At 35.2% G+C, this 15,532-nt stretch overlaps 5 non-coding genes across 5 annotated transcripts; all 5 read right to left on the minus strand.

Annotated features, from left to right (window-relative positions):
- Nucleotides 1-2,321: 2,321 nt before the first annotated feature.
- Nucleotides 2,322-2,395, minus strand: TRNAN-GUU (transfer RNA asparagine (anticodon GUU)). The gene has a single exon. It is a non-coding gene; the product is annotated as a tRNA-Asn (tRNA).
- An 858-nt stretch (nt 2,396-3,253) lies between these two features.
- TRNAN-GUU (transfer RNA asparagine (anticodon GUU)) lies at nt 3,254-3,327 on the minus strand. The gene has a single exon. It is a non-coding gene; the product is annotated as a tRNA-Asn (tRNA).
- A 2,732-nt stretch (nt 3,328-6,059) lies between these two features.
- TRNAN-GUU (transfer RNA asparagine (anticodon GUU)) lies at nt 6,060-6,133 on the minus strand. The gene has a single exon. It is a non-coding gene; the product is annotated as a tRNA-Asn (tRNA).
- Nucleotides 6,134-7,933: 1,800 nt separating this feature from the next.
- Nucleotides 7,934-8,007, minus strand: TRNAN-GUU (transfer RNA asparagine (anticodon GUU)). The gene has a single exon. It is a non-coding gene; the product is annotated as a tRNA-Asn (tRNA).
- Nucleotides 8,008-9,802: 1,795 nt separating this feature from the next.
- On the minus strand, nt 9,803-9,876 carry TRNAN-GUU (transfer RNA asparagine (anticodon GUU)). The gene has a single exon. It is a non-coding gene; the product is annotated as a tRNA-Asn (tRNA).
- Between the last annotated feature and the right edge of the window lie 5,656 nt (nt 9,877-15,532).

The raw sequence follows: 15,532 nt of genomic DNA on the forward strand, positions 1-15,532 counted from the left end.
ACTTCTATGGTTATTGAGAAAAACAAACTACATTGACTCCAGAAGAGCAAATCAGGTGTTCTAACAAGTAATTTATCAAAATCATCTTTCCAGCTTACACTTTGGTGATGCAATAAGACAATGATTTTGTAAGAAAAATCTTCAAACTTCAAAAAGTTTTTCATAATTCCTTACCTTTGTACTGATAAGATAAGACCTGGTTTTAACATAACACAGGCTTTCACTTAAAAATGCTGCTAGGTTGCATTCTGCTGATTAGATATCACCAGGAACAACATTAACCTTCAGGTATTTTCTAATTGTTGAATAAATTGGCTTAAATCAAATTAAACTCACTTTAGAGATAATTGTTTCAGAGAAAGTCTTGAACCCTACCATAAAATAGGTAGTTAGACATGTTGACTTCTCTACCTAAAATTCCCCAAAATTTGACTAATAGAAGATTCTCGTCCCTGGGTGGTATTGAACCACCAACTTTCTGGTTAACAGCCGAACACGCTAACCAATTGCGCCACAGAGACCCTATATGAGACATAAACAAACAACTGCAAAGAAAGATTGATCTGGAAAGTTTCCTTGCCAAAGTTTATAAAGTCTCTAATCTGGACAGTTATTTTAGGATTTTTCGACAATTAAAAGGAACACATTGCCATGTTCTTGAGATGAATCAACCCTTCTTGAGTTCTAAGCACTTCCATGAGCAGCAGAGTGGCGCAGCGGAAGCTTGCTGGGCCCATAACCCAGAGGTCGATGGATCGAAACCATCCTCTGCTATGTGCTATTTTCATTTATCAAATCTAAAATTGGGATTGCTATTTTGACTTTTTTGGTCTTTGCTTGTAGTAGAAAATCCATAATCATCTTAACTCATTTAATTCGTATTTTGACAGAAGTGCTGTAGCAAAAAATCCACTTACTGTCTTTACTTTACCCTATTACTTCTATGGTTATTGAGAAAAACAAACTACATTGACTCCAGAAGAGCAAATCAGGTGTTCTAACAAGTAATTTATCAAAATCATCTTTCCAGCTTACACTTTGGTGATGCAATAAGACAATGATTTTGTAAGAAAAATCTTCAAACTTCAAAAAGTTTTTCTTAATTCCTTACCTTTGTACTGATAAGATAAGACCTGGTTTTAACATAACACAGGCTTTCACTTAAAAATGCTGCTAGGTTGCATTCTGCTGATTAGATATCACCAGGAACAACATTAACCTTAAGGTATTTTGTAAATGTTGAATAAATTGGCTTAAATCAAATTAAACTCACTTTAGAGATAATTGTTTCAGAGAAAGTCTTGAACCCTACCATAAAAAAGGTAGTTTGACATGTTGACTTCTCTACCTAAAATTCCCCAAAATTTGACTAATAGAAGATTCTCGTCCCTGGGTGGTATTGAACCACCAACTTTCCGGTTAACAGCCGAACACGCTAACCAATTGCGCCACAGAGACCCTATATGAGACATAAACAAACAACTGCAAAGAAAGATTGATCTGGAAAGTTTCCTTGCCAAAGTTTATAAAGTCTCTAATCTGGACAGTTATTTTAGGATTTTTCGTTAATTAAATGGAACACATTGCCATGTTCTTGTGATGAATCAACCCTTCTTGACTTCTAAGCACTTCCATGAGCAGCAGAGTGGCGCAGCAGAAGCATGCTGTGCCCATAACCCAGAGGTCGATGGATCAAAACCATCCTCTGCTATGTGCTATTTTGATTTATCAAATCTAAAATTGGGATTGCTATTTTGACTTTTTTGGTCTTTGCTTTTAGTAGAAAATCCATTATCATCTTAACTCATTTTAATCATATTTTGACAGAAGTGCTGTAGCAAAAAATCCACTTAATGTCTTTACTTTACCCTATTACTTCTATGGTTATTGAGAAAAACAAACTACATTGACTCCAGAAGAGCAAATCAGGTGTTCTAACAAGTAATTTATCAAAATCATCTTTCCAGCTTACACTTTGGTGATGCAATAAGACAATGATTTTGTAAGAAAAATCTTCAAACTTCAAAAAGTTTTTCTTAATTCCTTACCTTTGTACTGATAAGATAAGACCTGGTTTTAACATAACACAGGCTTTCACTTAAAAATGCTGCTAGGTTGCATTCTGCTGATTACATATCACCAGGAACAACATTAACCTTCAGGTATTTTGTAAATGTTGAATAAATTGGCTTAAATCAAATTAAACTCACTTTAGAGATAATTGTTTCAGAGAAAGTCTTGAATCCTACCATAAAAAAGGTAGTTTGACATGTTGACTTCTCTACCTAAAATTCCCCAAAATTTGACTAATAGAAGATTCTCGTCCCTGGGTGGGATTGAACCACCAACCTTCCGGTTAACAGCCGAACGCGCTAACCAATTGCGCCACAGAGACCCTATGTGATACATAAACAAACAACACCTAAGAAAGATTGATCTGGAAAGTTTCCTTGCCAAAGTTTATAAAGTCTCTAATCTGGACAGTTATTTTAGGATTTTTCGTTATTTAAAAGGAACACATTGCCATGTTCTTGAGATGAATCAACCCTCCTTGAGTTCTTAGCACTTCCATGAGCAGCAGAGTGGCGCAGCGGAAGCGTGCTGGGCCCATAACCCAGAGGTCGATGGATCGAAACTCTGCTATGTGCTGTTTTCATTTATCAAATCTAAAATTGGGATTGCTATTTTGACTTTTTTGGTCTTTGCTTATAGTAGAAAATCCATTATCATCTTAACTCATTTAAATCATATTTTGACAGAAGTGCAGTAGCAAAAAATCCACATAATGTCTTTACTTTACCCTATTACTTCTATGGTTATTGAGAAAAACAAACTACATTGACTAGAGAAGAGCAAATCAGGTGTTCAAACAAGTAATTTATCAAAATCATCTTTCCAGTTTACACTTTGGTGATGCAATAAGACAATGATTTTGTAAGAAAAATCTTCAAACTTCAAAAAGTTTTTCTTAATTCCTTACCTTTGTACTGATAAGATAACACCTGGTTATAACATAACACAGGCTTTCACTTAAAAATGCTGCTAGGTTGCATTCTGCTGATTAGATATCACCAGGAACAACATTAACCTTCAGGTATTTTCTAATTGTTGAATAAATTGGCTTTAATCAAATTAAACTCACTTTAGAGATAATTGTTTCAGAGAAAGTCTTGAACCCTACCATAAAATAGGTAGTTAGACATGTTGACTTCTCTACCTAAAATTCCCCAAAATTTGACTAATAGAAGATTCTCGTCCCTGGGTGGGATTGAACCACCAACCTTCCGGTAAACAGCCGAACGCGCTAACCAATTGCGCCACAGAGACCCTATATGAGACATAAACAAACAACTGCAAAGAAAGATTGATCTGGAAAGTTTCCTTGCCAAAGTTTATAAAGTCTCTAATCTGGACAGTTATTTTAGGATTTTTCGTTATTTAAAAGGAACACATTGCCATGTTCTTAAGATGAATCAACCCTTCTTGAGTTCTAAGCACTTCCATGAGCAGCAGAGTGGCGCAACGGAAGCGTGCTGGGCCCATAACCCGGAGGTCGATGGATTGAAACCATCCTCTGCTATGTGCTATTTTGATTTATCAAATCTAAAATTGGGATTGCTATTTTGACTTTTTTGGTCTTTGCTTTTAGTAGAAAATCCATTATCATCTTAACTCATTTTAATCATATTTTGACAGAAGTGCTGTAGCAAAAAATCCACTTAATGTCTTTACTTTACCCTATTACTTCTATGGTTATTGAGAAAAACAAACTACATTGACTCCAGAAGAGCAAATCAGGTGTTCTAACAAGTAATTTATCAAAATCATCTTTCCAGCTTACACTTTGGTGATGCAATAAGACAATGATTTTGTAAGAAAAATCTTCAAACTTCAAAAAGTTTTTCTTAATTCCTTACCTTTGTACTGATAAGATAAGACCTGGTTTTAACATAACACAGGCTTTCACTTAAAAATGCTGCTAGGTTGCATTCTGCTGATTAGATATCACCAGGAACAACATTAACCTTAAGGTATTTTGTAAATGTTGAATAAATTGGCTTAAATCAAATTAAACTCACTTTAGAGATAATTGTTTCAGAGAAAGTCTTGAACCCTACCATAAAAAAGGTAGTTTGACATGTTGACTTCTCTACCTAAAATTCCCCAAAATTTGACTAATAGAAGATTCTCGTCCCTGGGTGGTATTGAACCACCAACTTTCCGGTTAACAGCCAAACACGCTAACCAATTGCGCCACAGAGACCCTATATGAGACATAAACAAACAACTGCAAAGAAAGATTGATCTGGAAAGTTTCCTTGCCAAAGTTTATAAAGTCTCTAATCTGGACAGTTATTTTAGGATTTTTCGTTAATTAAATGGAACACATTGCCATGTTCTTGTGATGAATCAACCCTTCTTGAGTTCTAAGCACTTCCATGAGCAGCAGAGTGGCGCAGCAGAAGCATGCTGTGCCCATAACCCAGAGGTCGATGGATCAAAACCATCCTCTGCTATGTGCTATTTTGATTTATCAAATCTAAAATTGGGATTGCTATTTTGACTTTTTTGGTCTTTGCTTTTAGTAGAAAATCCATTATCATCTTAACTCATTTTAATCATATTTTGACAGAAGTGCTGTAGCAAAAAATCCACTTAATGTCTTTACTTTACCCTATTACTTCTATGGTTATTGAGAAAAACAAACTACATTGACTCCAGAAGAGCAAATCAGGTGTTCTAACAAGTAATTTATCAAAATCATCTTTCCAGCTTACACTTTGGTGATGCAATAAGACAATGATTTTGTAAGAAAAATCTTCAAACTTCAAAAAGTTTTTCTTAATTCCTTACCTTTGTACTGATAAGATAAAACCTGGTTTTAACATAACACAGGCTTTCACTTAAAAATGCTGCTAGGTTGCATTCTGCTGATTACATATCACCAGGAACAACATTAACCTTCAGGTATTTTGTAAATGTTGAATAAATTGGCTTAAATCAAATTAAACTCACTTTAGAGATAATTGTTTCAGAGAAAGTCTTGAATCCTACCATAAAAAAGGTAGTTTGACATGTTGACTTCTCTACCTAAAATTCCCCAAAATTTGACTAATAGAAGATTCTCGTCCCTGGGTGGGAATGAACCACCAACCTTCTGGTTAACAGCCGAACGCGCTAACCAATTGCGCCACAGAGACCCTATGTGATACATAAACAAACAACACCTAAGAAAGATTGATCTGGAAAGTTTCCTTGCCAAAGTTTATAAAGTCTCTAATCTGGACAGTTATTTTAGGATTTTTCGTTATTTAAAAGGAACACATTGCCATGTTCTTGAGATGAATCAACCCTCCTTGAGTTCTTAGCACTTCCATGAGCAGCAGAGTGGCGCAGCGGAAGCGTGCTGGGCCCATAACCCAGAGGTCGATGGATCGAAACTCTGCTATGTGCTGTTTTCATTTATCAAATCTAAAATTGGGATTGCTATTTTGACTTTTTTGGTCTTTGCTTATAGTAGAAAATCCATTATCATCTTAACTCATTTAAATCATATTTTGACAGAAGTGCAGTAGCAAAAAATCCACATAATGTCTTTACTTTACCCTATTACTTCTATGGTTATTGAGAAAAACAAACTACATTGACTAGAGAAGAGCAAATCAGGTGTTCAAACAAGTAATTTATCAAAATCATCTTTCCAGTTTACACTTTGGTGATGCAATAAGACAATGATTTTGTAAGAAAAATCTTCAAACTTCAAAAAGTTTTTCTTAATTCCTTACCTTTGTACTGATAAGATAACACCTGGTTATAACATAACACAGGCTTTCACTTAAAAATGCTGCTAGGTTGCATTCTGCTGATTAGATATCACCAGGAACAACATTAACCTTCAGGTATTTTCTAATTGTTGAATAAATTGGCTTAAATCAAATTAAACTCACTTTAGAGATAATTGTTTCAGAGAAAGTCTTGAACCCTACCATAAAATAGGTAGTTAGACATGTTGACTTCTCTACCTAAAATTCCCCAAAATTTGACTAATAGAAGATTCTCGTCCCTGGGTGGGATTGAACCACCAACCTTCCGGTAAACAGCCGAACGCGCTAACCAATTGCGCCACAGAGACCCTATATGAGACATAAACAAACAACTGCAAAGAAAGATTGATCTGGAAAGTTTCCTTGCCAAAGTTTATAAAGTCTCTAATCTGGACAGTTATTTTAGGATTTTTCGTTATTTAAAAGGAACACATTGCCATGTTCTTAAGATGAATCAACCCTTCTTGAGTTCTAAGCACTTCCATGAGCAGCAGAGTGGCGCAACGGAAGCGTGCTGGGCCCATAACCCGGAGGTCGATGGATTGAAACCATCCTCTGCTATGTGCTATTTTGATTTATCAAATCTAAAATTGGGATTGCTATTTTGACTTTTTTGGTCTTTGCTTTTAGTAGAAAATCCATTATCATCTTAACTCATTTTAATCATATTTTGACAGAAGTGCTGTAGCAAAAAATCCACTTAATGTCTTTACTTTACCCTATTACTTCTATGGTTATTGAGAAAAACAAACTACATTGACTCCAGAAGAGCAAATCAGGTGTTCTAACAAGTAATTTATCAAAATCATCTTTCCAGCTTACACTTTGGTGATGCAATAAGACAATGATTTTGTAAGAAAAATCTTCAAACTTCAAAAAGTTTTTCTTAATTCCTTACCTTTGTACTGATAAGATAAGACCTGGTTTTAACATAACACAGGCTTTCACTTAAAAATGCTGCTAGGTTGCATTCTGCTGATTAGATATCACCAGGAACAACATTAACCTTAAGGTATTTTGTAAATGTTGAATAAATTGGCTTAAATCAAATTAAACTCACTTTAGAGATAATTGTTTCAGAGAAAGTCTTGAACCCTACCATAAAAAAGGTAGTTTGACATGTTGACTTCTCTACCTAAAATTCCCCAAAATTTGACTAATAGAAGATTCTCGTCCCTGGGTGGTATTGAACCACCAACTTTCCGGTTAACAGCCAAACACGCTAACCAATTGCGCCACAGAGACCCTATATGAGACATAAACAAACAACTGCAAAGAAAGATTGATCTGGAAAGTTTCCTTGCCAAAGTTTATAAAGTCTCTAATCTGGACAGTTATTTTAGGATTTTTCGTTAATTAAATGGAACACATTGCCATGTTCTTGTGATGAATCAACCCTTCTTGAGTTCTAAGCACTTCCATGAGCAGCAGAGTGGCGCAGCAGAAGCATGCTGTGCCCATAACCCAGAGGTCGATGGATCAAAACCATCCTCTGCTATGTGCTATTTTGATTTATCAAATCTAAAATTGGGATTGCTATTTTGACTTTTTTGGTCTTTGCTTTTAGTAGAAAATCCATTATCATCTTAACTCATTTTAATCATATTTTGACAGAAGTGCTGTAGCAAAAAATCCACTTAATGTCTTTACTTTACCCTATTACTTCTATGGTTATTGAGAAAAACAAACTACATTGACTCCAGAAGAGCAAATCAGGTGTTCTAACAAGTAATTTATCAAAATCATCTTTCCAGCTTACACTTTGGTGATGCAATAAGACAATGATTTTGTAAGAAAAATCTTCAAACTTCAAAAAGTTTTTCTTAATTCCTTACCTTTGTACTGATAAGATAAGACCTGGTTTTAACATAACACAGGCTTTCACTTAAAAATGCTGCTAGGTTGCATTCTGCTGATTACATATCACCAGGAACAACATTAACCTTCAGGTATTTTGTAAATGTTGAATAAATTGGCTTAAATCAAATTAAACTCACTTTAGAGATAATTGTTTCAGAGAAAGTCTTGAACCCTACCATAAAAAAGGTAGTTTGACATGTTGACTTCTCTACCTAAAATTCCCCAAAATTTGACTAATAGAAGATTCTCGTCCCTGGGTGGGATTGAACCACCAACCTTCCGGTTAACAGCCGAACGCGCTAACCAATTGCGCCACAGAGACCCTATGTGATACATAAACAAACAACACCTAAGAAAGATTGATCTGGAAAGTTTCCTTGCCAAAGTTTATAAAGTCTCTAATCTGGACAGTTATTTTAGGATTTTTCGTTATTTAAAAGGAACACATTGCCATGTTCTTGAGATGAATCAACCCTCCTTGAGTTCTTAGCACTTCCATGAGCAGCAGAGTGGCGCAGCGGAAGCGTGCTGGGCCCATAGCCCAGAGGTCGATGGATCGAAACTCTGCTATGTGCTGTTTTCATTTATCAAATCTAAAATTGGGATTGCTATTTTGACTTTTTTGGTCTTTGCTTATAGTAGAAAATCCATTATCATCTTAACTCATTTAAATCATATTTTGACAGAAGTGCTGTAGCAAAAAATCCACATAATGTCTTTACTTTACCCTATTACTTCTATGGTTATTGAGAAAAACAAACTACATTGACTAGAGAAGAGCAAATCAGGTGTTCAAACAAGTAATTTATCAAAATCATCTTTCCAGTTTACACTTTGGTGATGCAATAAGACAATGATTTTGTAAGAAAAATCTTCAAACTTCAAAAAGTTTTTCTTAATTCCTTACCTTTGTACTGATAAGATAACACCTGGTTATAACATAACACAGGCTTTCACTTAAAAATGCTGCTAGGTTGCATTCTGCTGATTAGATATCACCAGGAACAACATTAACCTTCAGGTATTTTCTAATTGTTGAATAAATTGGCTTAAATCAAATTAAACTCACTTTAGAGATAATTGTTTCAGAGAAAGTCTTGAACCCTACCATAAAATAGGTAGTTAGACATGTTGACTTCTCTACCTAAAATTCCCCAAAATTTGACTAATAGAAGATTCTCGTCCCTGGGTGGGATTGAACCACCAACCTTCCGGTAAACAGGCGAACGCGCTAACCAATTGCGCCACAGAGACCCTATATGAGACATAAACAAACAACTGCAAAGAAAGATTGATCTGGAAAGTTTCCTTGCCAAAGTTTATAAAGTCTCTAATCTGGACAGTTATTTTAGGATTTTTCGTTATTTAAAAGGAACACATTGCCATGTTCTTAAGATGAATCAACCCTTCTTGAGTTCTAAGCACTTCCATGAGCAGCAGAGTGGCGCAACGGAAGCGTGCTGGGCCCATAACCCGGAGGTCGATGGATTGAAACCATCCTCTGCTATGTGCTATTTTGATTTATCAAATCTAAAATTGGGATTGCTATTTTGACTTTTTTGGTCTTTGCTTTTAGTAGAAAATCCATTATCATCTTAACTCATTTTAATCATATTTTAACAGAAGTGCTGTAGCAAAAAATCCACTTAATGTCTTTACTTTACCCTATTACTTCTATGGTTATTGAGAAAAACAAACTACATTGACTCCAGAAGAGCAAATCAGGTGTTCTAACAAGTAATTTATCAAAATCATCTTTCCAGCTTACACTTTAGTGATGCAATAAGACAATGATTTTGTAAGAAAAATCTTCAAACTTCAAAAAGTTTTTCTTAATTCCTTACCTTTGTACTGATAAGATAAGACCTGGTTTTAACATAACACAGGCTTTCACTTAAAAATGCTGCTAGGTTGCATTCTGCTGATTAGATATCACCAGGAACAACATTAACCTTCAGGTATTTTCTAAATGTTGAATAAATTGGCTTAAATCAAATTAAACTCACTTTAGAGATAATTGTTTCAGAGAAATTCTTGAACCCTACCATAAAAAAGGTAGTTTGACATGTTGACTTCTCTACCTAAAATTCCCCAAAATTTTACTAATAGAAGATTCTTGTCCCTGGGTGGGATTGAACCACCACCCTTCCGGTTAACAGCCGAATGTGCTAACCAATTGCGCCACAGAGACCCTATGTGATACATGCCAAAGTTTATAAAGTCTCTAATCTGGACAGTTATTTTCGGATTTTTTGTTATTTAAAAGGAACACATTGCCATGTTCTTGAGATGAATCAACCCTTCTTGAGTTCTAAGCACTTCCATGAGCAGCAGAGTGGCACAGCGGAAGTGTGCTGGGCCCATAACCCAGAGGTCGATGGATCGAAACTCTGCTATGTGCTGTTTTCATTTATCAAATCTAAAATTGGGATTGCTATTTTGACTTTTTTGGTCTTTGCTTATAGTAGAAAATCCATTATCATCTTAACTCATTTAAATCATATTTTGACAGAAGTGCTGTAGCAAAAAATCCACATAATGTCTTTACTTTACCCTATTACTTCTATGGTTATTGAGAAAAACAAACTACATTGACACCAGAAGAGCAAATCAGGTGTTCTAACAAGTAATTTATCAAAATTATCTTTCCAGCTTACACTTTGGTGATGCAAAAAGACAATGATTTTGTAAGAAAAATCTTCAAACTTCAAAAAGTTTTTCTTAATTCCTTACCTTTGTACTGATAAGATAACACCTGGTTATAACATAACACAGGCTTTCACTTAAAAATGCTGCTAGGTTGCATTCTGCTGATTAGATATCACCAGGAACAACATTAACCTTCAGGTATTTTCTAATTGTTGAATAAATTGGCTTAAATCAAATTAAACTCACTTTAGAGATAATTGTTTCAGAGAAAGTCTTGAACCCTACCATAAAATAGGTAGTTAGACATGTTGACTTCTCTACCTAAAATTCCCCAAAATTTGACTAATAGAAGATTCTCGTCCCTGGGTGGTATTGAACCACCAACTTTCTGGTTAACAGCCGAACACGCTAACCAATTGCGCCACAGAGACCCTATATGAGACATAAACAAACAACTGCAAAGAAAGATTGATCTGGAAAGTTTCCTTGCCAAAGTTTATAAAGTCTCTAATCTGGACAGTTATTTTAGGATTTTTCGTTAATTAAAAGGAACACATTGCCATGTTCTTGAGATGAATCAACCCTTCTTGAGTTCTAAGCACTTCCATGAGCAGCAGAGTGGCGCAGCGGAAGCTTGCTGGGCCCATAACCCAGAGGTCGATGGATCGAAACCATCCTCTGCTATGTGCTATTTTCATTTATCAAATCTAAAATTGGGATTGCTATTTTGACTTTTTTGGTCTTTGCTTGTAGTAGAAAATCCATAATCATCTTAACTCATTTAATTCGTATTTTGACAGAAGTGCTGTAGCAAAAAATGCACATAATGTCTTTACTTTACCCTATTACTTCTATGGTTATTGAGAAAAACAAACTACATTGACTCCAGAAGAGCAAATCAGGTGTTCTAACAAGTAAATTATCAAAATCATCTTTCCAGCTTACACTTTGGTGATGCAAAAAGACAATGATTTTGTAAGAAAAATCTTCAAACTTCAAAAAGTTTTTCTTAATTCCTTACCTTTGTACTGATAAGATAACACCGGGTTATAACATAACACAGGCTTTCACTTAAAAATGCTGCTAGGTTGCATTCTGCTGATTAGATATCACCAGGAACAACATTAACCTTCAGGTATTTTCTAATTGTTGAATAAATTGGCTTAAATCAAATTAAACTCACTTTAGAGATAATTGTTTCAGAGAAAGTCTTGAACACTACCATAAAATAGGTAGTTAGACATGTTGACTTCTCTACCTAAAATTCCCCAAAATTTGACTAATAGAAGATTCTCGTCCCTGGGTGGTATTGAACCACCAACCTTCCGGTTAACAGCCGAACGCACTAACCAATTGCGCCACAGAGACCCTATGTGATACATAAACAAACAACACCTAAGAAAGATTGATCTGGAAAGTTTCCTTGCCAAAGTTTATAAAGTCTCTAATCTGGACAGTTATTTTAGGATTTTTCGTTAATTAAAAGGAACACATTGCCATGTTCTTGAGATGAATCAACCCTTCTTGAGTTCTAAGCGCTTCCATGAGCAGCAGAGTGGCGCAGCGGAAGCTTGCTGGGCCCATAACCCAGAGGTCGATGGATCGAAACCATCCTCTGCTATGTGCTATTTTCATTTATCAAATCTAAAATTGGGATTGCTATTTTGACTTTTTTGGTCTTTGCTTGTAGTAGAAAATCCATAATCATCTTAACTCATTTAATTCGTATTTTGACAGAAGTGCTGTAGCAAAAAATGCACATAATGTCTTTACTTTACCCTATTACTTCTATGGTTATTGAGAAAAACAAACTACATTGACTCCAGAAGAGCAAATCAGGTGTTCTAACAAGTAAATTATCAAAATCATCTTTCCAGCTTACACTTTGGTGATGCAAAAAGACAATGATTTTGTAAGAAAAATCTTCAAACTTCAAAAAGTTTTTCTTAATTCCTTACCTTTGTACTGATAAGATAACACCGGGTTATAACATAACACAGGCTTTCACTTAAAAATGCTGCTAGGTTGCATTCTGCTGATTAGATATCACCAGGAACAACATTAACCTTCAGGTATTTTCTAATTGTTGAATAAATTGGCTTAAATCAAATTAAACTCACTTTAGAGATAATTGTTTCAGAGAAAGTCTTGAACACTACCATAAAATAGGTAGTTAGACATGTTGACTTCTCTACCTAAAATTCCCCAAAATTTGACTAATAGAAGATTCTCGTCCCTGGGTGGTATTGAACCACCAACTTTCCGGTTAACAGCCGAACACGCTAACCAATTGCGCCACAGAGACCCTATATGAGACATAAACAAACAACTGCAAAGAAAGATTGATCTGGAAAGTTTCCTTGCCAAAGTTTATAAAGTCTCTAATCGGACAGTTATTTTAGGATTTTTCGTTAATTAAATGGAACACATTGCCATGTTCTTGTGATGAATCAACCCTTCTTGAGTTCTAAGCACTTCCATGAGCAGCAGAGTGGCGCAGCAGAAGCGTGCTGGGCCCATAACCCAGAGGTCGATGGATCAAAACCATCCTCTGCTATGTGCTATTTTGATTTATCAAATCTAAAATTGGGATTGCTATTTTGACTTTTTTGGTCTTTGCTTTTAGTAGAAAATCCATTATCATCTTAACTCATTTTAATCATATTTTGACAGAAGTGCTGTAGCAAAAAATCCACTTAATGTCTTTACTTTACCCTATTACTTCTATGGTTATTGAGAAAAACAAACTACATTGACTCCAGAAGAGCAAATCAGGTGTTCTAACAAGTAATTTATCAAAATCATCTTTCCAGCTTACACTTTGGTGATGCAATAAGACAATGATTTTGTAAGAAAAATCTTCAAACTTCAAAAAGTTTTTCTTAATTCCTTACCTTTGTACTGATAAGATAAGACCTGGTTTTAACATAACACAGGCTTTCACTTAAAAATGCTGCTAGGTTGCATTCTGCTGATTAGATATCACCAGGAACAACATTAACCTTAAGGTATTTTGTAAATGTTGAATAAATTGGCTTAAATCAAATTAAACTCACTTTAGAGATAATTGTTTCAGAGAAAGTCTTGAACCCTACCATAAAAAAGGTAGTTTGACATGTTGACTTCTCTACCTAAAATTCCCCAAAATTTGACTAATAGAAGATTCTCGTACCTGTGTGGTATTGAACCACCAACTTTCCGGTTAACAGCTGAACACGCTAACCAATTGCGCCACAGAGACCCTATATGAGACATAAACAAACAACTGCAAAGAAAGATTGATCTGGAAAGTTTCTTTGCCAAAGTTTATAAAGTCTCTAATCTGGACAGTTATTTTAGGATTTTTCGTTAATTAAATGGAACACATTGCCATGTTCTTGTGATGAATCAACCCTCCTTGAGTTCTTAGCACTTCCATGAGCAGCAGAGTGGTGCAGCGGAAGCGTGCTGGGCCCATAACCCAGAGGTCGATGGATCGAAACTCTGCTATGTGCTGTTTTCATTTATCAAATCTAAAATTGGGATTGCTATTTTGACTTTTTTGGTCTTTGCTTATAGTAGAAAATCCATTATCATCTTAACTCATTTAAATCATATTTTGACAGAAGTGCTGTAGCAAAAAATCCACATAATGTCTTTACTTTACCCTATTACTTCTATGGTTATTGAGAAAAACAAACTACATTGACTCCAGAAGAGCAAATCAGGTGTTCTAACAATTAATTTATCAAAATCATTTTTCCAGCTTACACTTTGGTGATGCAATAAGACAATGATTTTGTTAGAAAAATCTTCAAACTTCAAAAAGTTTTTCTTAATTCCTTACCTTTGTACTGATAAGATAACACCTGGTTATAACATAACACAGGCTTTCACTTAAAAATGCTGCTAGGTTGCATTCTGCTGATTAGATATCACCAGGAACAACATTAACCTTCAGGTATTTTCTAAATGTTGAATAAATTGGCTTAAATCAAATTAAACTCACTTTAGAGATAATTGTTTCAGAGAAAGTCTTGAACCCTTCCTTAAAATAGGTAGTTTGACATGTTGACTTCTCTACCTAAAAATCCCCAAAACTTGATTAATAGAATATTCTCGTCCCTGGGTGGGATTGAACCACCAACATTCCAGTTAACAGCTGAACGCGCTAACCAATTGCGCCACAGAAACCAAATATGAGACATAAACAAACAGCAGCTAAGAAACATTGATCTGGAAAGTTTCCTTGCCAAAGTTTATAAAGTCTCTAATCTGGACAGTTATTTTAGGATTTTTCGTTAATTAAAAGGAACACATTGCCATGTTCTTGAGATGAATCAACCCTTCTTGAGTTCTAAGCACTTCCATGAGCAGCAGAGTGGCGCAGCGGAAGCGAGCTGGGCCCATAACCCAGAGGTCGATGGATCGAAACTCTGCTATGTGCTGTTTTCATTTATCAAATCTAAAATTGGGATTGCTATTATGACTTTTTTGGTCTTTGCTTATAGTAGAAAATCCATTATCATCTTAACTCATTTAAATCATATTTTGACGATTATTTTATTTTAGTAATGTCTTTACTTTACCCTATTACTTCTATGGTTATTGAGAAAAACAAACTACATCGACTAGAGAAGAGCAAATCAGGTGTTCAAACAAGTAATTTATCAAAATCATCTTTCCAGTTTACACTTTGGTGATGCAATAAGACAATGATTTTGTAAGAAAAATCTTCAAACTTCAAAAAGTTTTTCTTAATTCCTTACCTTTGTACTGATAAGATAACACCTGGTTATAACATAACACAGGCTTTCACTTAAAAATGCTGCTAGGTTGCATTCTGCTGATTAGATATCACCAGGAACAACATTAACCTTCAGGTATTTTGTAAATGTTGAATAAATTGGCTTAAATCAAATTAAACTCACTTTAGAGATAATTGTTTCAGAGAAAGTCTTGAACCCTACCATAAAAAAGGTAGTTTGACATGTTGACTTCTCTACCTAAAATTCCCCAAAATTTGACTAATAGAAGATTCTCGTCCCTGGGTGGGATTGAACCACCAACCTTCCGGTTAACAGCCGAACGCGCTAACCAAAAGGAACACATTGCCATGTTCTTGAGATGAATCAACCCTTCTTGAGTTCTAAGCACTTCCATGAGCAGCAGAGTGGCGCAGTGGAAGCGTGCTGGGCCCATAACCCAGAGGTCGATGG

Source organism: Taudactylus pleione, unplaced genomic scaffold, assembly GCF_031769625.1.
Source record: "Taudactylus pleione unplaced genomic scaffold, aTauple2 ptg000134l, whole genome shotgun sequence".
Classification (NCBI taxonomy): Eukaryota; Metazoa; Chordata; class Amphibia; order Anura; family Myobatrachidae; genus Taudactylus; species Taudactylus pleione.